Raw genomic sequence first — 26,640 nt, forward strand, 5'->3', positions numbered from 1 at the left:
CCAGGCAAGGGACCAGGAAAGGGACTGAGGAGCACAGCGAGCATCCGTGAGGGGCTACGTGAGCGTCCTGAGAGGCCAGGTGAGGGACCGTGAGGAGCCAGATGAGCATCCATGAGGGGCAGGTGAATGTCTGTGAGGGGCCAGGCGAGGGACTGGGAGTGGCCAGGTGAGTATTTGTGAGGGGCTACGTGAGTGTCTGTGAGGGACCAGGTGAGCATCCATGAGGGACCAGGCGAGTGTCTGTCAGGGTCCAGGCAAGCGTCTGTGAGGGGCTACATGAGGGACCTTGATGGGTCAGGTGCGGGACTGTGAGGGGCCAGATGAGCATCTGTGAAAGGCTATGTGAGCGTTCATGAGGGGCCAGGTGAGCATCTGTGAGGAGCTAATGAGCGTCCGTGAGGGGCTACGTGAATGTTCATGAGGGGCTACGTGAGCGTCCGTGAGGGGACAAGTGAGCCTCCAGGAGAGGCCAGGGAAGCATCCTTGAGGGGCTACGTGAGCGTCCGTGAGGGGCCAGGCGAGCGTCCGTGAGGGGCCAGGCGAGTGTCTATGAGGGGCTATGTGAGCAGCCGTGCGTGGCCAGGAGAGCGTCCATGAGGGGGAGGCTAGGGACTGTGAGGGGCCAGGTGAGTGTCTGTGAGGGGCTACGTGAGCATCCATGAGGGGCCAGGCGAGTATCTGTGAGGGGCTACGTGAGGGATCGTGAGGGCCAGGTGAGGGACCGTGAGGGGCTTTGTGAGAATCTGTGAGGGGCCAGGCTAGCGTCCTTGATGGGCTACGTGAGCGTCCGTGAGGCGATCGGCAAGCCTGTGTGAGGGACCATGTGAGCGTCTGTGAGGGGCCAGGTGAGGGTCCTGAGGGGCCAGACGAGCGTCCGTGAGGGGCTACGTGAGGGGCTATGTGAGGGACCATGAAGGGCCTAACGAGAGACCGTGAGCAGCCACTCGAGCATCTGTGAGGGGCCAAGCGAGGGACCATGAGGGGCCAGGCGAGTGTCTGTGAGGGGCCAGAAGAGGGACTCTGAGGGGACAGATGAGGGACTCTGAGGGGACAGATGAAGTACTCTGAGGGGCCAGGTGAGCATCTTTGAGGGGCTATATGAGTGTCCTGAGGGGTGACACGAGCGTCCATGAAGGGTTCGGAGAGTCTCCATGAGGGACCATGTGAGTGCCCGTGAGGGGCTACATGAGGGTCCTGAGGGGCCAGGCCAGCGTCTGTGAGGGGCCAGACGAGGGACTGTGAGGGCCCAGGCGAGGGACTGTAAGGGGCCAGGCGAGCATCCGTGAGGGGCCAGGTGAGTGACTGTGAGGGGCTACGTGAGGGTCCTGAGGGGCCAGGCCAGCATCTGTGAGGGGCCAGGCAAGCGTCCGTAAGGGGCTATATGAGCGTCCGTGAGGGGCCAGGTGAGCATCCGTGAGGGGAGGCAAGAGACTGTGAGGGGCCAGGCGAGCATCCATGAGGGGCCAGGTGATTGTCCATGAGGGCTACGTGAGGGTCCTGAGGAGCCAGGCCAGCGTCCATCAGGGGCCAGGTGAGCGTTCATGAGGGGCCAGGCAAGGGACTGTGAGGGGCCAGGCGAGCCTCTGTGAGGGGCAGGGTGAGCCTCTGTGAGGGGCGGGGTGAGCGTCTGTGAGGGGCCAGGTGAGCGTCCGTGAGGGGCCAGGTGACCATCCGTGAGGGGCCAGGCGAGCATCTGTGAGGGGCTACGTGGGGGTTCAGGGGCCAGGCCAGCATCCATGAAGGGCCAGGCCAGCGTCCGTGAGGGGCCAGGCAAGTGTCAGTGAAGCGTCCGTGAGGGGCCAGGTGAGCCTGCGTGAGGGACAATGTGAGTGTCCGTGAGGGGCTACGTGAGGGTCCTGAGGGGTGAGGCCAGTGTCCATCAGGGGCCAGGCGAGTGTTTGTGAGGGGCTATGTGAGGGTGCTGAGGGGCCAGGCCAGCGTCGGTGAGGGGCCAGGCGAGGGACTCTGAGGGGCCAGGTGAGCATCCGTGAGGGGCCAGGTGAGAGTCCATGAGGGGCTACGTGCGGGTGCTGAGGGGCCAGGCCAGTGTCTGTCAGGAGCCAAGCAAGAGACTGTGAGTGGCCTGGCGAGCATCCGTGAGGGGCTACATGAGGGTCCTGAGGGGCCAGGTGAGGAACCCTGAGGGGCCAGGTGAGCATCCATGAAGAGCCAGGCAAGGGACTGTGAGGGACCAGGCGAGTGCCCGTGAGGGGCTAGGCGAGGGACTGGGAAAGGGCCAGATGAGCGTCCATAAGGGGCATGTGAGTGTCCCTGAGGGGCTACGTGAGGATCCTGAGGGTCCAGGCCAGCAATGTGAGGGGCCAGGCGAGCGTCTGTGAGGGGCTATGTGAGGGTGCTGAGGGGCCAGGCCAGCGTCGGTGGGGGCCAGGCGAGCATCTGTGAGGGGCCAGGTGACAGACTCTGCGGGGCCAGGCGAGGGACTGTGAGGGGCCAGGCAAGCATCTGTGAGGGGCCAGGTGAGGGACTGAAAGGGGCCAGGCGAGCATCCGTTAGGGACTACGTGAGCCTCTGTGAGGGGCCAGGTGAGCGTCTATGAGGAGCCAGGCGAGCATCCGTGAGGGGCTATTTGAGCGCCGTGAGGAGTCAGGCGAGCGTCCATGAGGAGCCAGGCAAGGGACTGGGAAGGAGCCAGACGAGCGTCCGTAAGGGGCCATGTGAGCATCCCTGAGGGGCTACGTGAGGGTCCTGAGGGTCCAGGCCAACTCTGTGAGGGGCCAGGCGAGCATCTGTGAGGGGCCAGACGAGTGTCCGTGAGGGGCAGCTGAGCGTCTTTGAGGGGCCAGACGAGGGACCGTGAGGGGCCAGGTGAGGGACTGTAGTGGCCAGGTGAGCGTCCGTGAGGGGCAGGTGAGTGTCCTTGAGGGGCCAGGTGAACGTCCCTGAGGGGCCAGGCAAGCATCCCTGAGGGGTTATGTGAGCATCCGTGAGGGGCCAGGTGAGCATCCGTGAGGGGCCAGGCGAGGGACCGTGAGGGACCAGGCTAGCATCTGTGAGGGGCCAGGCGAGGGACCATGAGGGGCCAGGCAAGTGTCTGTGAGGGTCAAGCAACCGTCTGTGAGGGGCTCAGTTGGCGTCCGTGAGGGGCTAGGTGAGGGTCCATGAGGGTCTATGAGGGCTAGGACCAAGAGGGGCTAGGCGAGCACGTATGAGGGGTAGGTGAGCGTGGATGAGGGGCAGGGACCGGGTTGTGGGGGGGCGAGGGGCGGGCTGAGAGAGGAGCCCAGTCTGAGAAGGAGCCCAGGGTCTGAGAGAATGAGAGGATGAGTGAGTGAATGAACAGAATCCCGGAGCTTCCAGGGCTCCTTGCTCTGGGCCAGCCAGTGGTGAAGACAGGTGCGGAGACTGTTCTTGGCTTCACGTGCCGGGCAGCCTGAAGGTCATTTTTTCCTCCCTGAGGTTGCAAGTTTGTGAGGCTTGAGGAGGCCAGCCTCATGGGCTCTTCACTGTGGGCTGGCTCCATGGAGGACCCTGGCCACGAGGTGGCGCACCAGCCTCATGAACTGACCTCGGGAGCTGCCCCATGGAATCCAGGGCAGTCCTCAGTGCCTTAGTCGCTGGCAGCTGCTCCAAAGCGTGGGTCCCCAGGGACTCTCGAGGCACCCTACGTAGCCTGCTACGTGCTGCACAGTAGCATGTTGGCTCTGAGAGCTGCCCGGTGGGCTGAGGCTTAGGAAGCATACGTAGGCTGTGTGAGGCCAGGACTAGAGGTAATGGGGGTGCGGTCTACACCCAGGTCTGTCGGATTCTGTGGCCAGCATTTTTCTATCGCCTCCTGCCCAGAACAGGGACTGTTTGCTGAGGGCCAGAAGGAGTGATGTGGATTGGAGGCTGTGCTGGGCCTTTGTCCTGGGGGAGGTTGAGGCGCGGGTGCACCAGGAATTCCACCCAGGCTCTACGAAGCACAGACATCGGAGCCAGGTAGGAGCTCTTCTGCCACCAGGGGCGTCTGGATCCGGGCGGGCGGCGCTCAGAGTTAGTCAGGCCAGGTGGTAGTGTCTCCCGCTTCAGAGCTCACCAAGAAAGAGCCTGGAGCTGACAGTCTAGATGTCGGGGCCACAGTTCGAAGGAACCGAGCCTTCTCCCGACGCCCACTTCCGCTGGAGGCTCCTGAGAGGCGGTCGCCCTCAGCGGGTAGAGCATGGCACATGGCGTCCGAACTGGGCTCAGACCAGCCCCAGCACTACGCCTGTGAGCCTCGGCACCCTCATCTGTAAAACGGACTCAATACCGACCTCACTCTCAAGGACGTACTTGGTGAGCACGTGAAGCACCTGGCACATAAACTGGCCGGGAGGGCCGGCGCAGGGCACGGTGGCCGTGGCCATCTCCGTCGCCATCTGGGGAGGGCTGCCAGGGTAGGGCAAGGCCGCCATCGCCGTAACCGTCATCATCGTGACTATTAATTACTTGCTGTTGCATTGCTATTAACTGCCGGTGGCAGGGGTGGAAGCTCTCCAAGCGGGCGCCTTGCTCAGCGGTTAATGATGGCCAAACAATCACCCTCGCCTCACCACTGTGCCTGAGTGTTACTTGACTGACAGCATGGGTTATTTTGAGGAGAGGAAAAAAAAAATCAGTCAGGCTCTTGCTGTCCCTGAAAGGTTTCCACGACAACGCACACCTGGATGTTCCAGGCGGAGGATGGCCCCTGGGGGAAGAGTCAGAACCAGACTCCAGGGGTGGGGATGGGGTCCTCCCACTCCTAATCTGCCGGCTGTTTGGACAGCCCTGAGCAGGACACTTTACGGGCTCTCCCTCTTGAGCCCCTCCACAGCCCTGCTACCATTCTAACCCCCACTTTACAGATGGAGAGGCAGAGGCTCAGAGAGATTGAAATGGGCTAACATATTCGGTGATTTGGGCCTTTCTGGGTTTCACTCGTCAAACTACAAGAGCCGCACTAGAGCGGGTTTCTCAACCTCAGCACTGTTGACATTTGGGGCCAAATAACCCTTGTTGTGGGGCGGTCCCATGCACTGTAGAAGTTTAGCACCTTCCCTGGCTTCCACTCATTGCCGGGAGCATCTCTCTCCTCCCAGTTGTGGCAACCAGTCAGGGGAGGTGCTCAGAAAGTCAGGCTGAAACCCAATGGTCAAGCTCCCCGTTGGGCTGCCCTCGGTCTGTGGGCAAGGAAACCAGGAGTCAGAGGGACGAGGGGCCCCCAACAGGATTGCTGGAGGCTCACGGGCGGGCGTTCAACTGGTGGCTGGGCGGTTTCCGGTGTAGCCTGTAAGCCCTCCAGACCCCAGGGGCCTTACTTGCTCACACGATGCCACCAGCTCAGCTTACTGTGCTGTATCACAGACTTGGGGACAGGCCAAGGCAGCCAGGCCAGCACAGCAGATGTCAGGTCTCAGCGACAAGTAGGGAAGTGGCATGGGGGGAGGGCTGTGGTCTCCCTGGGGTTACAGAGGCGAGTACAGGGTATTTCAAGGAACGCAGCTTTGATGCGGTGGTCCCCATCAAGGGGCCTTCCGTGGAGCCAGGATTGATTTCCCAAGCTATGTGCACAAGCTGTCACATTCAGTCCTCTGAGCAAACCAGCAAGAAGAAGCTGCCAGCCGCCTTTAAAGAACTTAGGTCAGAGTGTCCGTGACAGGCCCTAAGTCACACAGCTACAGAGCAGTGGTAGGTCTGGGGCTGGAACCCTGGAGAATCCAGCTCAGGAGCTGCTCCCTGGAGCCAGTGTGAGGTCTGGTACCTTCTGGCAAAGCTCTTCCATCTATTGCTTCTGGATTCAGCAGGAGAAGGAGCATTTGCACGCCCTTCACGCCCGCCAACTCCCAGGGAGCCTGGGATTCATTTTCAGGAAGACCTTTTTCCATGGGAAAGGTCTTTTAAATATCAGTCAAGCAACTGTCTAGTTCCCACCAAGTCCAGATCTTTCTGGGGCGTTCAGTTTGGAAAGAAAGAAAAATAAAGGAGGCCATTTCCTCTAATATGTTGTCAGTTCAGTTAAACATATACTGAGCCCTGCTCTGTGCTGGGCACTATGCCTGGCACCTGGCGTGGGGTGATGAGTAAGGCCAAGGGCCTGTCCCTGTGGAGCTTACTGGCCAGAGGAGATGGCCCTGAAAGAGATCCTTTAACAGCCTGCCTGACACACAGTAAGTAGCTGGTCAGCAGTTTTGGTGAGAGTGGGAGAATAAATGGGCAAGTACACACATGAGCAAATGAGGACTGGAATCAGTTTGTGAATTCGTGATGGAATGACGGAATTTATGAATACGTAAGTGCTATGGAAATGGTGAGCACAGACTATGGGAGCCTAGAGAATGGCATTTTAAAACCTCAGCAGTGACCAAAGATGAGGATGGGACAGAAGGAGGAAGAAATCCAAAAAAGTCTGGAACACTGACAGCACCCAGTTCTGAATGTAGAGCAACAAGATCTCTCATTCTTTGCTGGTGGGAACACAAAATGGTACAGCCACTTTGGAACAGTCTGGTGGTTTCTTACAGGACTACACATACTCCTGCCATATGACCAACCAATGACACTCCTTGGTATTGACCCAAGGAGGTTGAAAGCTGGCATCCATGCAAAACCCTGCACACAGGTGTTTATAGCAGCTCTATTCTTTTTCTTTTTTTTTTTTAAGATTTTATTTTTAGGGACGCCTGGGTGGCTCAGCAGTTGAGCATCTGACTTTGGATCAGGTCGTGATCCCATAGTCCCGAGGTCAAGTCCCACAACAGGTTCCCCGCGGGAAGCCTGCTTCTACCTCTGCCTGTGTTTCTGCTCCTCTCTCGTGTCATTCATTCATTCATTCATTCATAAATAAATAAATGAATGAATAAATATATCTTTAAAATATTTTATTTTTTTTTAATTTTTATTTATTTATGATAGTCACACAGAGAGAGCGAGAGAGGCAGAGACACAGGCAGAGGGAGAAACAGGCTCCATGCACCGGGAGCCCGATGTGGGATTCGATCCCGGGTCTCCAGGATCGCGCCCTGGGCCAAAGGCAGGCGCCAAACCGCTGCGCCACCCAGGGATCCCAAAAATAAAGATTTAATTAAGTAATCTCTATGCCTGATGTGTGGCTTGAACTCACAACCCCAAGATCAAGAGTCATATGCTCTACCGACTGAGCCAGCCACGAGCCCCATAGCAACTCTATTCTTAATTGCCAAAACTTGGAAGCCAGCGAAATGTCCTTCTTTAGATGAAGGGATAAACAAACTGTGGTCTATCCATGGAATATTACTCCGTGCTTAAAAAAAAAAAAGAGCTACCAACCCGTGACAAGCCACAGAGGAGACTTAAATGCATATCGCTTAATGAAAAAGCCAATCTGAAAAAGCTACCTACTGTATGATTCCAATTATGTGACATTCTTGGAAAAGGCAGAACTATGGAGGCAGTAAAAAGACAGTGGATTCCGGGGGCGAGGGAGAGAGAGCGCTGGCAGGCAGAGCACAGAGGGTGTTAGCCTGTGGGATGCTGTAATGACAGACACACGGCATGAACCTGTGAATGCACAGGAGTGAACCCTGATGGAAACTCTGGACTTTGGGCATTGGTGTGGCCATGCAGGTTCATAAGTCCTAACAAATGTCCCCGTCTGGTGGGGGAGGCCGTGCATGTATGGGGACAGGGGTGCATGGGAAATCTCTCTACCTTTCCCTCAATTTTGCCATGAACCTAAAACTGCTCTAAAGTCATTTGATAGGAAAAAAAAAGTAAGAAAAATACCTTAGCCATTGATGGTAGAGAGGGTGGGGGGCCCAGCCACTGCCAATGCTCTGCCCAGCATTCTCTATGTCTTTGCACACTCACTTGCCTTCAGTCTGTTACTGCCTGAGACTCAGCCTGATGTGGGCTCTCTATGGCCATCTCTGCCTGTCCAGCTCAAAAGGGACAAGCTGGAAGTGCTGGGGAGTTGACACCCTGGGCCAATTCCCAGCACTCCCAGCAGGATGCCACCCTGGTTGACAGCTGTGATCACATTATTGCCTACCTTTCCCATCCTGGCTCACTACCCTACCCCTATTGGTGTCTCCTGGGTCCCTTCCCAGATAAAACCCTCAGGATCTTGTCTCAGGGTATGTTTCTGGAGGAACCCAAAATATGAGTGATGATTATGAGAATGGTCATGATAATCACCAGTATTTGTGGAGGACCTCCTGCAAGCCATCCAGTCTGCCACATGCTCTACAGATGGTTCTCCCATTTGACACGCAGGCGAACCCAGTCATGCAGGCATTATTATCATCATCCTCATCGTCTAAAATTCCTCATTGTCACAGCTAGATCTCCAGAGTTTAAAGATACAACTGCTCTACCGCTCTGTGTCCTGGTTTTTGTCTTCTGTTGTCTGTAGGGAGGAGAGGGAGAGAGTGGAGTAAGAACTTCGAGATTTGCTGGCCCTGGGGGAAGAGTTTGATCTGTTTGATGAGATTTCAGCAGGGAGTTGATGGACAGCTCTCGGAGGCCAAGAGCTCCCCCAGGGAGAGATGAGAGGAGTCAGCACTCTCCCTCAGCATCCTGCTTGATACTGTCCTTTTCACACAATGATATGGATCAGTATTCATAGAGCACCTGCTGCATGCCAAGTACTGTCCTCAGAGATCTCAGAAATGCCATAGGTCTCAGACATGCCAACAAAGTCCTCAGAGATCTCAGATAAGACATAAATGCTTAGCTGTGTTCCCCAGCAGTGGAGATGAGTCAGGGAGCCACACGCCTCCATCTGCAGTGTCTTCACATGTATGGGCAAGAAGAATTGGGGTGAATACAAGTGCATCTCCAGCCCCAGGAGGAAAGGACCTAGAACGTATTAAGCTCCTTCCGTATTGTTGAAACTACATACGTGTTATTTAACAAGAGGCTTCTTCACCTCAGCACTAGCCACATTTTGAGCAGGATAACTGTTGTTGAGGGTTGCCCATGCATTTACTGCACCTGGGAAGCCCCTCAGGCATGAGAATGGAGCTGGGCAATGACACAGTTCCCCTGTCCTTTCAGTGTGTCCCGAGCTAGAAGGAGAACTGCACTATTGTGTTTCTTGGGGGCTGGCAGCTCTGAGGGACCCAGTCATCACAATGACAGTGGAAGTGGAACAAAGCTGTGACACATCCGTGACATATCAGAGGTAGTAGCTGGGGATGGCACACTCACCTTACGGGGGTCGTGCAGGTAAGGAGAGCCAGAGGCAGCCCCTGGGTCTTCGAGGAGCCCAGCACAAGGGACAAAAGCATGGGAAATCCACCCTGCCTCTCTCTTAGCGTTCTAGCCTCCATGCAGATGTCACATCCTTCCAGGCGACCCCCTGGTCATCATGGCTGTTGTACTTGCTCCGACTCTGGGCACATTATCCTACTTTTCATTCCCCCCAAAGCACTTATTGTCAGAAATTTGTTTCCTTAGTTCATGTTTGCCTTTCTTATCCTCTCTCTCAGGCCTATGGAAGATGGAAGCCCCATGGAGGAGGGACCTCAAATCCCCAACCCTAGTACAGCTTAGCACCTGGCACAGAGTAGATGCTAACTGTGTCTTTGTTGACTGGCTGACTGAATGAACAGACAAATTACTGAATGAGTGAATGAGAAAGCTCTGGGCAACCTCACACAATTGGGCGGGTCACTTGGGGAAGCTGGTAATAACAACAGCTGCCCAATGTGTGCACATCCACCAGGCGCGGAGCTGAACTTCTGTCATTTGCCCCAAACGGTGACCTACTCTGCTAGATACGTTTTTCTTGTTCTAGTAAAATACATGTAACACAGCATTTACCAATTCATTATTTTTTTAAGATTTATTTATTTATTTGAGAGTGAGAGTGAGCAGGGGGGACGGGCAGAGAAAAAAAGAGAAAGAGAGAAGAGATAAGCAAACTCCCCACTGAGCGCAGAGCCCAACAGGGGGGCTCAATCCCACGACCCGGAGATCATGACCCAAGCTGAAATCAAGTCGGATGCTCAACCGACTGAGCCACTCAGGCGCCCCAGCATTTACCACTTTACAGTAAACAGTTCAGTGGTGTTAAGTACATTTACCATGTTGTGCAGCCATCACCTCTGTCTAGTTCCAGAACACTGTCATCAACCCAAATGGAAACCCCATTTCTACTACCATTCCTCCCTATCTTCCACCCCCAGCCACTAATCCACTTTCTGTCTCTGGATTTACCTATACTGGACATTTCATCCTGGATCCATACAGCATATGGTCTTTTGTTTTCAGGGTTCATCTACATGTCATGTACCGGTACTCCATTCCCTTGTATGACTGAATAATACTCCACCGTCCAGACCTTCTGCAGTTTCTCCGTCCATTCATCAGCTGGTGGACACTTGGCTTGTTTCCACTTCTGGGCCACTGTAAGTAGTGCAGCTATGAACATTCATATACAAGTTTTTGTTTAAACAGCTGGTTTCAACTTTTTTTGGATATCTACCTAGGAGTGGCATTGCTGGGTCATATGGTGACTTATGTTTAACTTTTTGAGGAACTGCCAGACTTTTCCACAGTGGCTAATTTGTATATTCTCACTGGCAGTGTGTGAGGGTTCCAATTTCTCCACATCCTTGCCAATACTCACTATTTTCCATTTTGTTATTACCACCATGCCAGGGAGTGTGAGGTGGTATCTCGGGGTGGTTTTGATTGGCATGTTCCTAATGACCGATGACGATGAGCATCTTTTTATGTGCTGGTTGGCCATCTGTATGTCTTCCTTACAGAAATATCCATTCAAGTCCTTTGCTCATTTTTGAATTGGGTTGTCTGTCTTTTGGTTGTTCAGTTGTAAGAGTTCTTTATGTATTCTGGATCCTAGACTCTTTTCTGATATGTGATCTGCAAATGTTTTCTCCCATTCTATGGATTGTCTTCTCACTCTCTTGATGATGTCCTTTGATGCACAAAAGCTTTTGGTTTGATTAATTCCAATTTATCGGTTTTTTCTTTTTTTTTTTTTCTTATGCTTTGGTGTCCTATTTAAGAAGCCATTGCCAAATCCTAAGTCATGAAGATTTACAGATCTCTGTGTTTCCTTCTGAGAGTTTTATGGTTTTAGGTCTTATATATAAAAATATAGGTCTTTGATTGATTATGAATTAATTTTTGTGTACAGTGTGAGGTAAGGGCCCAACTTCATTCTTTTACATGTGGATATTGTGCTGGACACTTTAATTGTTCAGTTCAAAAATGAGAATACAGACTGAAAGGGAATAAATGACTCATCCAATGTCATCATTGGATCCAATTCACTACCAAGTCCCCAGCCAGTCCCAAAAGCCCTCCATGATATCCATGTACTATTTTGTGAGCTAGGAGTGTGGAAAGCATGGACCTAAGAAATAAGGCGCACACATTCTAGTCTGGTTCTGGGCAAGTTCATCCCCATCTCTGGGCCTCCATTGCCTCCTCTGTACAATGGGTGGCCCATCTCTAAGGGCCTTTCCTGCTCAGACTGCTGGCACCCTGAGAGCTTCACATTCCATTGCCCTCATTTCCCTTCTCAGAAATGCTTTTCTGGAAGGAGCTCCATCCTGGGCCAAAGCCAGCCCCTGGAAAACATTGTCAGCATCCCCTGCAAGACACCTGCAGGCCCAAGCAGCCCCGTAGGAGAATTGGGACTGTGGAAAATGCAAGGGGAGCTAATGTGAGAAAGGCCTTGCCAGCATGCTGACAGTTTTCTTCACAAGTGTCACAATGAAGCTACTTGAGAATCAGCTTGCAAAGCACCTGACTGCTAATATCCCTCTCTCACCCTTCCTTAACCAGAAGCAATGTAGCTACTCTTGAATGCCCAGTACCAGGGCCTAACTCCCAGTGGGTGCTGTGCATGTTTGTTCCCCCTGATGGTCTTGGACCAGGCCTTGGCAAACTTTTTCTAAAAGGGGCCTTGTGGTATATATTTTTGCCTTTGCAAGCTGTGTGGTCTCTGCTACAACTACTCAGCTCTGCCATTATAGCACAAAGACAGCCATAGACAATGCACAAGTGAGGGGGTGATATCACTGTGTGCTAATAAAACTTTATTTATGCACAGCGAAATTTGAATTTCATTGTTATTTTCATGTGAAAGAAAATATCACTTATTTTTATTTTTTCCTACCATTTAAAATATAAAACCCACTTTCTACCATAGCTTGCAGGACATATAAAACACATGGTAGGCTGCATGTGGTTAAGCTTTTGCTTTTTTGTTTTTCATTTTAGATATTTTTTTTTTGCTTACTATAGGAGCAATATATATTTGTTATAGAATAATCAGAACTTGGTGATATATAAATAAAGTAAAACTATAATCATCTATAATTGTAATATACAGTTCTAACTATACTAGTGAGCATCTTTTTTTTAATCTGTCTCTCTCCCTCTCACTATCTATCTGTATTGGTGCCTTCAAAGTGATAGCCCCTAGCTATATATGACTATTTGACCTGAAACAAAACTCAGATAAAATTTAAGTTTCAGTTTCTCAGTTGACTAGCACACGTGAAGTCTTCAATGCCTAGGTATGGCTAGTGGCTACCATATTGGATGGCACAGACACAGAACATTTCTGCCATCAGACAAGGTTCTGTCGGACAGCACTGATCTATCTAGGTCTATCTACATAGATTTAACAAATACAGAATGATACCAAATAAACTTTTTTGGTGAATATCTTTGTTCACTTAATATTTTGAGATGACATTTTCATACCATTCAATACTCAATACTTATGTTTTACTAGAGGCATTCTGTTCATGCAACAGATGTCCCTTTAGAGTCTCTGTGGTTGTACATTTGTTTCCAGTTCTTTGATACAATAAACAAAATGACACTAAACCAACTTAATCACTAAACCTTTGCACCATTCATTGTTCTGGAAAATGTTTTTAATAGGAATACCCAGTTTCTCTCCAGGAAGGCTTTGATCATTTGTACTCCTCTCAGCAATTCATGAAATTGTCCACGTCCATGAAGCCCCCACAAATAATTGTAGTTATGATTATAAAAATTAGGCAATTTTGGTAGATGAACTCTTTCCATCTCTTTAACATGCCTTTCTTTGACAAACTTTATTCCCTCCTATATTTATTGACCATTTCATGTCTTTGGGTGGGTTTGAGGCAGTAAAGAGCATTTCTCTGTATGACTTAGGCCAAGAAAAAAATTACTAGATTTATAATCCAGGCTTCATAAAGCTCTGCAAGCAAGATGGCAGGATAAACATACCACAAAGATTGGGAAAGCTCTCTTAATTTCGGCAGAATCTTGGATCGATCACTTTTTCTATCTGTTCCTTTGAATGATTATTGTTTCCTTTTGGTCCCTATGGTCATAGGTCACACTAGAGGGCAGGTAAGGTTTTTTTTTTTTTTTTTTTACTATTCTTAAAATTTTGCTTATTTGCTTGTTCATTATTTGTCTGAATTCCTTAATTTCTAGCACCACAGTCCTTGCCCAACCAGAGATAGGGCAGCCTGGATTCCTGGAAAGCAGCAAGGAGGGTATCAGGTTTCTGCAAGATACCAGCAGACTAAAGAAATAATTACTGATCAAGATGAATAAGGAAAAGCAAACTGTGTTCTTTCGTGGCCTTTGAGGGTCTGGAATTTCCATTCATTGTGAGCTCTGGGTGATCTCATATTCTGATGGGCAGTTTCTGCGTCTCTGACTACCACTGAGTGAAGGTGTCCTCTTTCCAAATACCTTTAGAAAGCTACGAGGTTATCACACATTCACCCTTTAGTATTAACTAGCTTTCACACCACATTTTAAGTTTTATAAAATCACCTCCATCACACCTACAATCTCACTTACCCCACGAAGGAGGTACTATGACTATTGTCTTTATTTGCTGTTAAGGAAAGTGAGGATCGGTAGGTGGGGTGACCCGCCGTAGATGATGCACACAGAACCATGGACTCCTAGTCCAGTGCTCTTTGCATTGCCTCCAGCGTGCACAAGCTATTTCTCTTGCAGAGCTGGTGGGCCAGGAGGTGTTAAATGAATGGCAGCTGGGAGGGCTGAGGGCGAGAGCCGTGAACGCCCACCCCGGGGGGCGGAGAGGGGCAGGGCATCATCATACACGGACTCTGACTCCGGATCTAGGGTTCCAGAGCCAGGGCGCGGGGCGCACGTGGGGCAGCTACGCGCACCCGGAGCCCCCGGGACCCGGGAAAGGGGGCAGGAGGTAATTAAGGTCTAGGTGAAACCAACCTTTTAGGGACGCGCCCTCCGCCCCCGCTCAGACGGGCTCCCCTCCCGCCTGACGGGGGTCCTCGGCCCCCTCCGCCGCCCCAGCCCCGGCTCCCGGCCCTCGCGCTCCCTCCTCCGGGCCCCCGGCTCCTCCGCCCCCGGAGGCCGGACTCTGCCCCCGCCCTGCCCTCCCCCTCCCCCTTCCCCCTCCCCCTCCCCCCGGGGGCGGTGGCCCGTGGCGGGCGCGCTCATTGGCTGCGGCGCGAGCGAGGGCCGGGGCCGGCAGCGCCGATTGGCCGGCGAGGCTCGGGGAGCCAGGAAGCCCCGCGAGTCGCTGGGGGAAGCGGGGCAGAGGCTGGACGCGCCGGAGCTCGGAGCGCAGGAGCCGCAGGTCGGAGCCGGCGGACCGGAGCCCGCGGATCGGAGCCCGCAGACCCGCCGGAGCCCGCGGATCGGAGCCCCGGCCTGCAGGTAAGGGCCCGGCGCCGGGGCGCGTGGGGCGGGCCGTCCACGCGAGATGCAGTCCTGCGGCCGTGCCCCCAGGGAGCAGAACCGGGGCGTCTTCCCCCAGAATCGGGGCCCTCTCTTCCCGAGACGCGGGCCCCCTCCCCCAAAACGAGAGGGTCTCTCACCTCCCAGAGAGCAAAACAGCTTCCTTTCCCACCAAAAATGGGCTTTTTTTTTCCTCCTGGCCCCAGGCTCTAGAGCTAGGATTCCTCTCCCCGTTTTGCCCCTGGAATGGAATGCACCCTCCCAGAGTGGAGTCCAGCCTCCACACGGATTTAGGCCCCCCCACCCCATCTCTTCGGAGATGCGCCTTCCGCCTCCCTCAGAAACTAAGTTTGGGTCTCTTCTCCCACCCCTGCTTCGCCAGGATGAGGGTCTTCTCAGCTCGTAGATAGCAGTATCCTCCCTCCCATGGAAAATGAAAGCCCCCAGCTGTCCTGGGAGATACGCCCGTCCTTACCACAGGAAAATCTCAAGGCAGAGACTCTGGCAAGTCACCCTCAAACCCAGTAGGGATCTCCCTGCATACCTCACCTCAGCAACTGGACTCTGGGATTTGCCTTCAGATATGAATGACTCCCTCCCCCACCCTGCCCAAGACCCCCTTCCATCCCTTACAGAGGTATGGTTGCCTCAGACACCACCACATTAAAGCATTTTGGGGAGGTACCCTCTTCCTCCAACAGATGTAAGGTCAGGGGCTTTCATACTCAGCAATAGGACAAGGGCCTGGCTGCCCATCTGGACCAAGTAGCCCACCTCACTCCATGTCTCTAACCCATTCAAGCCAACAGCCTCTCACTAACACCCTACACCCACTCTGCTGGCCTCTCCCTAATCTCATCTTTCCCCGCCTATACTCCCACACCTCACTGCCCCACCTAATCCCATCCCACCTTCCCTCTCCCACCCTGGCCAGAGATGAGACCAGAGGAGGTTTAAGAATGAAGCCCTTAAAGCCAGGATCCTGGGCCTAAGGACCCTTCTAGTACCCTCTGAACTCTGACAGCAAGATGGCCTCTGAGGCAGCAGGACCACTGGGGACCCCACCCTCACCCCCACACCCCACACAAAGGGCTGGTGTTCAAGATGTTCTCCTCTGGAGAAGAGAGTGTCAGAACACAGAGAGGGTCCAGCTTGCTCCCTGGGGTTGCCCCCTTCCCCTCAGCTCCAGTGGGCACTGCTCAGTGGAATCCCTGGGCACTTGGCCAGAGGAGGTAGATGCTGCAGGAACCATCCATCAGGCTGGAGATACTGCTGGCTTTGCTGGGCTAAGGGTCAGGATGTTGGTGACTTGAGGGGGGTGGTCAGAAACCGGCGAGGGTGGAGGACAGGAAAGAGAAAGACAAGGAGCTTTGCCTTGCTCTTTAGAGCTGTACTCAGGACATGGGGTATGGAGAAATGTGTGTCCGGGATGACCAAAGAGGTCAGCCCCAGGGAGAGGTTAAGTCTGGTGTCTCCAAACCTCAAAGGGCTTCTAGATTAAAGATCCTGCCCCTTCATTTAACAGTTGAGCAAACAGAGGCACAAAAAGGGAAGATACTTGCTCAAGGTCATCCAGCCCAGTGGGTGGCAAAGCTGGTCACAGTCTCTCCAGGGATTGTGGGGTGCTGGCGTCTGGAACGGAAGCTCCAGTCCTCACGTTTACAACTGGGACTGACGGTACTGACCTCTCCACTTGTCAGAGGAGGTGCAGAGGCTCTGAGTATGCCACGCAGCCAGGAAGGGGCAGAGCTGGCACTGAGGGGACCCTACCCTCACCCCCACCCCACACAGGCCACCTTGAAGAATCCATTCCTGGGGGTCTGCACTTAACCACTCACCCCATGGGAGCTTTTTACTGAGCCCACCACCAAACTGACGCTTGCCAAAAAACAAATTGACCCAGGATGAAAAACAAGATGGGTTGCAATATACTGGTGCCTGAGACCACTGCAGGAGCCTCAGTTGGATATCTGGGTTTGTTCCAGGAACTTTGGACAGGCCCCTTCCCTCCTGTCTCTGCTCAGGGTATGATTTCTGTTCCTGAGGCACTGAATGGGACCAGAGCTGAAACCAGCAGCAGGCTCTCCAGAGCCACCCAGCTGGGCAGCAGTGACCGGGTCCCTGCAGATGGCTGGGTCTTGAGGAGGGGGCTCCCCACTGCCTCCAGCTGAAGGGTTGGCTGTCATGCTTCAATTTAGAACAGGGAACCAAGTCCAAGGAGCTGAGGTGAAAGTTCAGAGCATGAGGGGGAAGTGGAGTGCATAAGGGTTAAGAGATCGGTCCCTGGAGCCCTCTTATCTGGGTCTAGAGCCCAAATCTTCAACTCGGTGTGTGCTCTTGAGGAGATTATTAACCTCATCCCATAAAAGGAGTTAATCTTCATAAAGTGCGTAGCTTCTCCTACAAACGGGTAGAAGCAATGGTTCTGATTTCAAGTGCAAAGTCATAAAACCTTTGTGCTTTTAGGACCGCAGACCATAAAGTCAGATGGAGCCTTGAGTTGACTCCTGCCTCCTGCTGGCTGGGGATCCTTGGGCAGGTTACTCCCTCTCGAAGGTCCCCCTCCCTCATCTTTGAATGGGATTTGTTGAGGGGTGGGCATCAGTTGAGAGCTGCAGAATGGGCCGTCTTATTCTTAGCAGTATTGACCCTGGCGTCAGAATAATTCTCTGTCTCGGGGGCTGTCTTGTGCACTGAGGGTGTTTAGCTACATTCTTGACCCTCTCCCTACTAGATGCCAGTACAAGCCTCTCCACCTATGCCAACTAAACTGTCTCCAAGCACTGGCAGACATTCGGGGGGGAGGGGCGGAGAATCACATACACACACACACCCCACTGAGAACTGCTGGCCTAACACACATCCTTGATGTGTCTTGACATAACACAGCATCCTTCCCCTTCCTCCAGCTCCTTGTTCTGCCTTCTGCATAATGGGGGGTAGGGGATGTCCAGCCGCCGAGCCTCTCAGCCTTAACCACAATCTCTGTCCTTCACATCAAACAGGACTTGGCCACCTCCAGAGCACCTCCGTGTGCATTGCTCTGGGCCTCCCCATTTTACAGCTGAGCAGACTAAGACTCACAGAGTTAAATGGCTTGCCTAAAGGGACTACCCCCTTCCCTGCTAGAGGTCAAGGAAATAGTCATGCCAGCAACAGTTTCAGAAATAACCTGGTTCCGGAGCCTTCTTTAGAAGGTCATCTGTGAGTCTCTTCTAGAATTCCAACTACCCTCCCACTTCTAGGACTCTCCTATAGCAGTCCGCACTCATGCGTGCAGGCCAGCGAACACAGGAATGTCTGCTGCAGGACTTTGCAACACCAACAGAGGGAGGGGCTACATTACCGTGTATTCACACAGGGAAATGAGTGGTCACTGTAGAAAAATGAGGGCAATGTATATTCCTCACCTGGAAAGTTCTCCAAGATATTTAGTGAAAACAATAAAGTTGCAGAATTAATATCTATAGTATAAAAAAATATATGTGAATGCATATGAGAATGATTAGTCAGGCAAGCAAGGGACATGAAAGGGGCATATATATATATATATTCATGGGGGAAGAAAAAGAAAAGAATCCTCTAACCAGCTTCCCATGCATTAAAATTGAGCAAAGCACAGCACACAGAGGTTGACAGACTTCCTCCAGGTCACTCTGCCAAGAGGTATGGCTGAGGGACTCCAGCCCACAGGAGGAGCCCTGTCACTGTCCCCAGTGTCAGCATGCTGGGCACAAGCGAGGTCTGAGGACCACACACTTGGGAAGTGCTCATGCCAGCAATTCCAGCGGCTGAAACTCAGGCCTCTGCACTTGCTGAGAGTTCGGGAGCCTTGAGACATGAATCTGAGGCTTCCCCGCCCCAGGCTGAACTTCTGCCCTGGCCTTGGAGAGCTCCTTAGAATTCCAGTGGGCTCTGGGGTCAAAGTGATGACAGCTGAATTGGGCTCCTACCAGCATGATGGCTTCACACTGTGACCACTATACCTCTCAGCATCTCATTCCCCACCTTGGAAGACAGGATAATAATGGAAAGCAAAAAAAAAAAAAAAAAAGGAAAGTAGTGGGAGGAGGGGCAGTAGTAGGACCCCCTTCTTGGGTTATCCTTAGAGGATCAACCAAAACTGTGTTCCAACACCTGGTCTTCTCTGCTGCTATGAACATATATGTACAAGTTTTGGTTTAAAGACAATTTTGGTTTTAGTTCTTTTGGCTATATACCCAGGAGTGAACCAGTTGATCATAGGATCAGTCATCTGGTAATTCTTTAACCTTTTGTAGAACTGCCAAACGACACCATTTTACATTCCCACTAGCAACGTGCGAGGGTTCCAATTTTTCCACATCTCTACCAACATTTGTTATTTCCCACTTATCATTCTTATTACTATTACCGCCATTCCAGTAGGTGTGAAGTGGTATCTCATTGTGGTTTTGATTTGTAGTTCCCTAGTGACTAAGGATGTTGAGCATCTTCTCATATGCTTTTTGGCTGTTTGTCTATTTTCATTGGAGAAACGTCTATTTAAAGTCCCTTGCTCATTTTTTAGTTGGGTTGTCTTTTTGTGGTTGAGGTTTTTCTAAAAAAATATTTTATTTATTTATTTATTTATTTATTTATTTATTTTTAATTAATTAATTAATTAATTAATTTAGAGCATGCAAGTGGGGGCAGAGGGAGAAGGAGAGAATCTCAAGCAGACTCTGCCTTCAGTGCAGAGCCCTCTGTGGGGCTCGATCCCACAACCTGAGGACATGCCCAGTGCCAAAATCAAGAGTCAGATGCTTAACTGACTGAGCCACCGAGGCTCCCCTTATGGTTGAGTTTTAAGAGCTCTTTATATACATAAATATATGTTTGTGTTGCCATTTCCTCCTACATGTAAACATTTGCTCAGCTTCTATGGGTCAGGCAGTCCTGCGACCTTGGGATATTAAGATGACTACAACACAGTTACTGCCTACAAGGGGCTCACGGTCTAGGACAAAGTTTCTCAACCTCCACTATTAACTTTGAGGGGCTATCCTGTGTATGATAGGATGTTTAGCATGATCCCTGGCCCCTACCCCACTAAATGCCAGTAGCATAACCCCCCCCATGTTGGGACAACCTAAAATGTCTCCAGACATTGCCAAATGTCCCATAGCAACAAACTGTCTAGTTGAGAATCACTATTTAGAAGCTAAGACAGATGTGTATATCTGCAATTTCAGTCATATTTCTTGTGCCTAAGAGAGTTCACAGTGGACATTCAGGACATACTTGTTGGATGGATGGACACAACCATTTTGTTGGTTGGATGAATGTGTTAATGAATGGATGAATAGATGAATCCAATTTATAAAGCCCAGACATACGCCTGAAATTCTACTATGGAAAAACAAAACACTGTTCTTAAAAGTAGACCACTATACCTTAAAGTAGAGCTTTCTACCCTTTTTCTCCACCTAGCACAGCAGCTCTCATGCTTGACCATAAGAGGCCCCTAGAGGGCTTGTTAACACACAGATTGGTGGGCCCCACCATGAGACTTTATGATTCAGTAGAATCACTGGCCTAGCAGAATGCTCCCAACCTGGTTTCCATGTTCTTTGAGAACATGGAAACCAGAATCCCCCACCTTGCCAACCCATCCTTTCTCAGAGGTCTATGGGCTTAACTACCAACACCTCCCATTTCGGTCCTCACATTTATTGCCTTGAACTATTGGCAGCATGCAGGAAATCTGTTCCTTAGCTACATTGAGAATTTCTTCAAAGCTGGGACCCATTGTGTCCTAGCACCTTGCTTCTGGAAATGTGGTACAGCGCCCAGCAGCATCTCAGCATCTGGATACACATGTCAGCATCTGGAGAAATGCAGACTGTTGGGGGCACCTGGGTGGCTCAGTCGATTAGGCAACTGACTCTTGGTTTTGGCTCAGGTCATGACCTCAGGGTCATGGGATGGAGCCCCAAGTCAGCTCCATACACAGCAGGGAATCTGCTTGAGATACTCTCTCTCCCTCTGCCCCTTCCCCTCCCTCTAAAATAAAGAAATCAAAAGAAAGAAAGAGAGAGAGAGAGAGAGAGAAAGAAAGAAAGAAAGAAAGAAAGAAAGAAAGAAAGAAAAAGAAAGAAAGAAAGAAAGGAAGGAAGGAAGGAAGAAAGAAAGAAAGAAATCCAGACTGTAGGCCTAGCTACACTGGCCTACAGAATGCAAATCTTTATTTTAACAATATCCCAGGTTGGCGGGGATAGGGTGGGGAGGAGGAGTGGGACTTAAGACTCATGGTCACATTCAAGTTTAGAAACCTTGTCCTAGCACATCTATCTCTATCACCCTCACAACTCAGCTAGGCCCCCGGCTTAGCTTTGCCACTGAGTTACATTGGCAGGATTTGTTACAGTGTAAATGGTGTCTGGGCTGGAACATCATCTGGGCATTATTAGTCATTCTGATTTTTGCCTTACGCATTTTGTCTCTTGGAATGTCTAAGCTGAGGGCTTGACCCATGGGAAAACAGAGGCCCAGTGGGGCAGTGCCTTGCTCAAGGTCGCAAAATGACCATGATGCAAAGTGGAGATTGCCATTCATTCTCTCAAGGGGAGCAGGACCCAGAGGGGTTGAAGTGTTGTGGTGGTGACACAGGAAAGCATGGCGTGGGAGGGGGGCATTCTGAACCTGCTGGGTTTGTTCTTCCAGAGTAGAAAAATGGGAGATTACTTAAAAGTAGGCCAAGAACCAGAAGGTGAGTGGTATGCTTTCATTTATTCAACAAGTATTTATTAGGTATTCAGCAGACATTATATGCCAATGCAATGCCAGACATTGGCACTTATATATGGCCTCATCCTTAGTGGCTTCTGTCTAGGTAAGCAGTCTAATTGCCTGACATTTGTTCATTCGTTAATGTGTCTGCTTGTTGCACAGTTTCCATGTGTCCTGTAGAGTACTAGGGGAGTATGTGTATGGATAAGGCAGAGATAGAGACCCAACTGCTACACCAGAGGATCTTCTAGGCTAGCTGTGGGGAGACAGACCAGAACAACTGCTGTTCAGCGAGATGCGTCCTGGGGAGGTTGGGGGTACATAGAGGTTGGAACTCAGAGAAACCCTAGGGATGCTGGGGAAGAAATTGTGGGAGGAAAAGGCAGGAAAAATGTTCTTGACAAAGAGAACATGAATAGAAGCTCAGAGACTTCACAGAAAACTGTTAAAAGAAAATCTTCAGAGATAAAGGTAAAATCATGACTTCTATGCAGACACAAAAACAGACACTTGTTTAAGATTGTATTATGCTGGGGCACCTGGGTGGCTCAGTCAGTTAAGTATCTGCCTTCAGCTCAGGTCATGATCCCAGGGTCCTGGGACCAAGCTCCATTATTGGGCTCCTTGCTCCAAGGGAAGCCTGCTTCTCCATCACCTGCCCATCACTCCCCCTACTTGTGCTCTCTTGCTCTCTCTGTCAAATAAATAAAATCTTAAAAAAAAAAAAGATTGTATTAAGTTCACTCAATGAGGGAACTGGACAGATGTTAGAACCAGTTTGAAGGCAAAGTCAACTAAAGTACAATTATGTATGGAGGAAATGAATGCTGAAATGAATTGTAAATGGAGGGGGGAAATGATTGGACAAGACTGAATTTGCTTGTCTTATCAGTTTCCTGCAACTTACAAAGGACTGGAAAAAAGAGCTCAAAGATAGTGAACAGGACTAGAATCACATAACCCGAAAGTTTGTATTGTATGCAGATAATGCATAATATTCCATTGAAAATTAACACAGTTTTCCCCCTGTACAACTACTGTTCAGGGGTTGGGGGAGGGAGGCCTCTGGTGGAGCACAGGGTCGGTGAGTGAAGAGAGGAGCAGCTGCAGGAGAACCAGATCATGGACATCCAGGTGGCCCATGAGAGTGAGCAGACTTGACGCAGAGACAAGTAGGGAACCACGGAAGGGTTTTTAAGCAAGCAGATGCCCTGATTTGATTAGCACTGGAGAAAGATCCTTCTGGAAGCTGGGTGGAGAGCAACTATAGGTGGGTCAGAGAAGCCTGATAAAAGATGGGATGATGGGGATATCACCTAGAGTAAGGCTTGGCAAATTTCTTCTGTAAAGGGGCAGATAGTAAATACTTGAGAGTTTGGGGACCGTACAGTTAACAGTCACTATTCAGCTGTACCAGGATGGCAGCTAGAGACAATGTAATGAATGGGCAGGTGTGTGTTCTAATAAAACTTTATTTAAAAAATGGGCCAGTGAACCAGATGTCTCCCCCTACCCAAACCCTCCCCCACAGCTTGTCCATCTCCTACCTAGAGTGGTAGTGGAGTGGCTAGAGCTGTCCATGGTTTTGACAGGCCTACTGTATGCCCTCCTCCAGCTGGATCTTTAGAAGCCATTGGCAGCTCTCCTGGCGGGAGCCTAGGGACACTTTCCCCCATCTGCCTTTGAGCACAAGTTCCCTGAAGGAACCAGACAACCCCTGGGGCAGATCGCTGGCCTTTCAGCAAAAGCTTTTAGGACCTCATAACTCCTCTGGGGACAAGGTTGGCCATATAGCCTCTTACAAGCAGCCAAAAGAGCAAGCCACCTCAGGAGGGCTGTTCCTCTATGGGAACAGAGTCTGCTTCCCCTCTCCTTGCCCAGAGCTGTAAATAGCTCTCTGCTGGCTTTGCAGGCTGAGCGCCCTTCTGGGGACAGGCTGGAAATGAGCACACCAAGGAGCACTTGTGCAAATTACTGCCTGCATGTGGGTTTGTGAGCCTGGCATCCTGCCCCAGCCTGAAGTGCACAGTCCTCCCAGGGCCTGAAAGCCCATCTCACGGGAGATGGGCATACACAAGGACACGGGCGTTCTGACCCGGGGACAGGGTCCAGGAGGGATTCAGAGCGAGGCTGTCAGAGTAACGACAAGCCAGAGGGAGGAGAGGAAACATCTCAGAGGACCTACCCTCATGACAACAACCCGTAATAGTGGCTGCTCGTATTTGCTGAGAACTCAGTGGGTGCTAAGGCTATCCTGGGAGATTTATGTATATTTTCTCAGGTCAATGCTCACAACACCCCCGGAGGAAAGACTGGTCAGGTTGCAGAGGGGGAATGCAGGCGCAGAGAGGATAGCATACTCGCCTGGGCTCTCAGAGTAACAGCAGCATGTCCGCAGAGAAACCCAGGTGTAACCCTGACCCCCACGGATGCCGTTGGGTGGATCGTCCCCACCCCGTCTGACCTCCCTTTACTTCTCAATCAGCCAACAGGAATAATAATATCTTATCCCTTGACCAGCTGCTGTGGCAAATTAGAAAGCAGAATTAAAAAGTCAGAAATGCCAAGCAAGAACAGCGATAGGCAGAGGAAAGTCCAAAGTGCTTCCTTCAGTAGCCACTGCCCACAAACAACTTGGATCATTTGCAGCCATTGATCCCTTTCAGTCATGTGCACCACCCCCACCCTTGAGGGTCCCCTGTGAATGTGGGTTGGGGTCTGTTTCCTGGATGCTCCTAGGGGTCAAGGGAAAAGTCACAGGTTTGGAAAGCAGCCATGTTGCAGCTTGCTGAAGGCCCTGCAGATAGTGACTCCTGGACCTCAGTTTCCTCATCTGTAAAATGGCAGCCATGCTAGCCCGTCTTGAACATATTGGTGGTTACTGGGTAGGAAGGTCAAGGCAAACGTGGTTGAATGTTTTCTACCTGCCAGACGCCATGGCTCTGTTTGGATGATCTCTTAATGCTCTCAGTACCCAGATGGGAAGGTCTTCTTTTGTGGATGAAGGCAGAACCAGAGAATTTTTTAAATCCCTTGATCAAGGTCAGAGGTAGGACCAGAATCTGGACTTGATCTGGAACCTGCCTGGCTCCAATGCCTGTCCTCAAACACGTGACCTCCCAGGGCCAGAGAGTCAGAATCCCGCTCCTCACCTTCCCGTGCCTTTATCCACCTGGCCTATACGTACATACTTTGTTTTTGACTGGTGATTTATTTTCTGAATAGGCAAAGTAATGCCTGGTAAAATGCTCAGCCAGTGCAACCTTAGCCTACGAAGGAAAAGTAAATTTCCCTCCCTTATCTGCATCTCCTGGGCCTCTTCCTCTCTCCCTAGAGGCAGCTCCGTGTTTTAAGAGGGGTCACTGTTTTGCACGTTGTTTTTTTGTTTTAGAGGGGGAGGGTTGGAGGGAGAGAGAGAGAATCTCAAGCAGACTCCCCGCTGAACACGGAGCCCAACTCCAGGCTGGATCCCAGGACCCTGAGATCATGACCTGAGCTGAGATCAAGAGTTGAACACTCAACCGACTGAGCCACCCCAGTGCCCCTCACGCTTTGTTTTTTATCCTTAATATATCACAGAGACCTCTTCTTACCCCGTTTCATGGCCGCAGAGTATTCTGTGGTGTAGGGCACTTACTTACTTACTTACCCAACCAGCCCCCGGCCATGGGCTCCAGCTTGGTGCCAGTATCTGGCCATCCCAGAGGAGGCCGCAGTGCACATGGTCATTTCACACACGTGCAAATATTCCTGTAGGATAAATTCCTAGAAGTGGTATTGCTACATCAAAAGCTGTATGTGTAGGTTTTTTTTTTTTCAAATCCTTTCCATAAACCCTTTTCTTATTAAATATAGCATACGTAGGGAAACAAACACAAAATGCAAAAGAACAGCTCAGTCTTTTTTTCACGAAGCCAGCGGTCCTATAACTGCAACCAAGTCAGCAAGTAGATCGTCCACTGGGAGCCGGAAACAGCAGGCTCCACATGCCCTTCTTAATTGTGATCCCACACCCATGGAGCCCCTTCCAGTCTTTCCCAGAGCCCATCCCTGCTCTTGCATTGTGCTCTTGCACGTGTTCCACCTAAGGATGTGTCCATTCATGACATGTTAGTTTTGCCTGTTTTTTTTTTTCCATTGTGTTGGGTTGTGTCTAGCTTCTTCTGCGTTGCTGTGACCACTGGGATTTTATACATGCTGTGCCCTGTGGCTTCGTCCATTCATTTTCATTGTTGGCCAGTAGTCGGTGTGTACATGGGCCATCATTTCTTCATCTACCCCACTGCTGGTGGACACATGCATTGTGTGCAGTGTGAGGTCTGTTTTAGTCTGCCCAAGCCACCAAAACAAAATACCAGAGACTGGGGGGTCTTGAATAATAGAACTGCATTTCCCACCGTTCCAGAAGCTGAAGGTCTGAGGTCAGGATGCCAGCACGATCCAGTTTTGACAAGGGCTGTCATCCTGGCTTGCACACGATCCCCTTCCTGCGATGTCCCCACATGGCAGAGACAGCACTCCGACATCTCTTCTTCTTATAAGAATACTTATCCTACCATGAGAGCTCCACCCTCACAACCTCATCTAAACCTATTTCCCAGAGGCCCCGTCTCCAGATACCATCACACTGAGGGTTGGGGCTTCGATGTATGAAGGAGGAAACAACACAGTCCAGACCAAACTGTTACACATAGTGCTGCCATGAGCACAAAGTGGCTGCCCAATTCAGACTCCACCAGCCATCATGAGACTTCACTTGCTCCATATCCCATCCAGCTCCAATACCTTGACTTGCTATTGTGTTTTGTACTTTTAGCCATTCTGGTGAGTGTGTACTGGTTTTTAAGATTTCCGTACCTACTCACTGATTTTGATCATCCCTTCTATGTGTTTCTCGGCCGTTTGCATTTGCTCTTTAATGAAGTGCCTATTTGGATCTCTTGTCCATTTTTCTTTTGAATTGTCTGTTTTTTTTTTTCTTTCTGCTTTGTAAGAGTCTTTGTCATGCTTGATAGTGATCTCTTTGGCAGTCATATGTTTTGCAAATATCTTCTACCCTGTGGTGCAATTTTCATTTTCAGTGGTGACTGGAATTTTTTAATTTTTGTATAGCTCACATTATCATCTTTTCTTTTATGGTCAGTGCTTTTTGTGTCCTATTTCAGTAACCCGGGGTCATTCATAGTACCCCCTCTTATCTCCTAAAAGCTTTCACATTTTACCTTTCAGATC

At 50.8% G+C, this 26,640-nt stretch overlaps 2 protein-coding genes across 3 annotated transcripts in view; both read left to right on the top strand.

Moving 5' to 3' along the window:
- The window catches only part of METTL22 (methyltransferase 22, Kin17 lysine), a 38,953-nt gene extending 25,382 nt beyond the window's left edge, over positions 1–13,571 (top strand). The window contains exons 10-11 of one of the 2 annotated variants that reach the window (XR_013384900.1): positions 10,213–10,349; positions 13,414–13,571. The gene's annotated coding sequence lies outside the window, so the exon portion shown is untranslated. The remainder of the gene's footprint in view (positions 1–10,212; positions 10,350–13,413) is intronic. The other variant, XR_013384898.1, reaches the window with a different exon arrangement.
- Positions 13,572–14,477: 906 nt separating this feature from the next.
- ABAT (4-aminobutyrate aminotransferase) overlaps positions 14,478–26,640 on the top strand; it is an 85,554-nt gene continuing 73,391 nt past the window's right edge. Inside the window, exon 1 of the mRNA XM_077906575.1 lies at positions 14,478–14,637. The gene's annotated coding sequence lies outside the window, so the exon portion shown is untranslated. The remainder of the gene's footprint in view (positions 14,638–26,640) is intronic.

This window comes from Canis aureus, chromosome 8, assembly GCF_053574225.1.
Source record: "Canis aureus isolate CA01 chromosome 8, VMU_Caureus_v.1.0, whole genome shotgun sequence".
Lineage (NCBI taxonomy): Eukaryota > Metazoa > Chordata > Mammalia > Carnivora > Canidae > Canis > Canis aureus.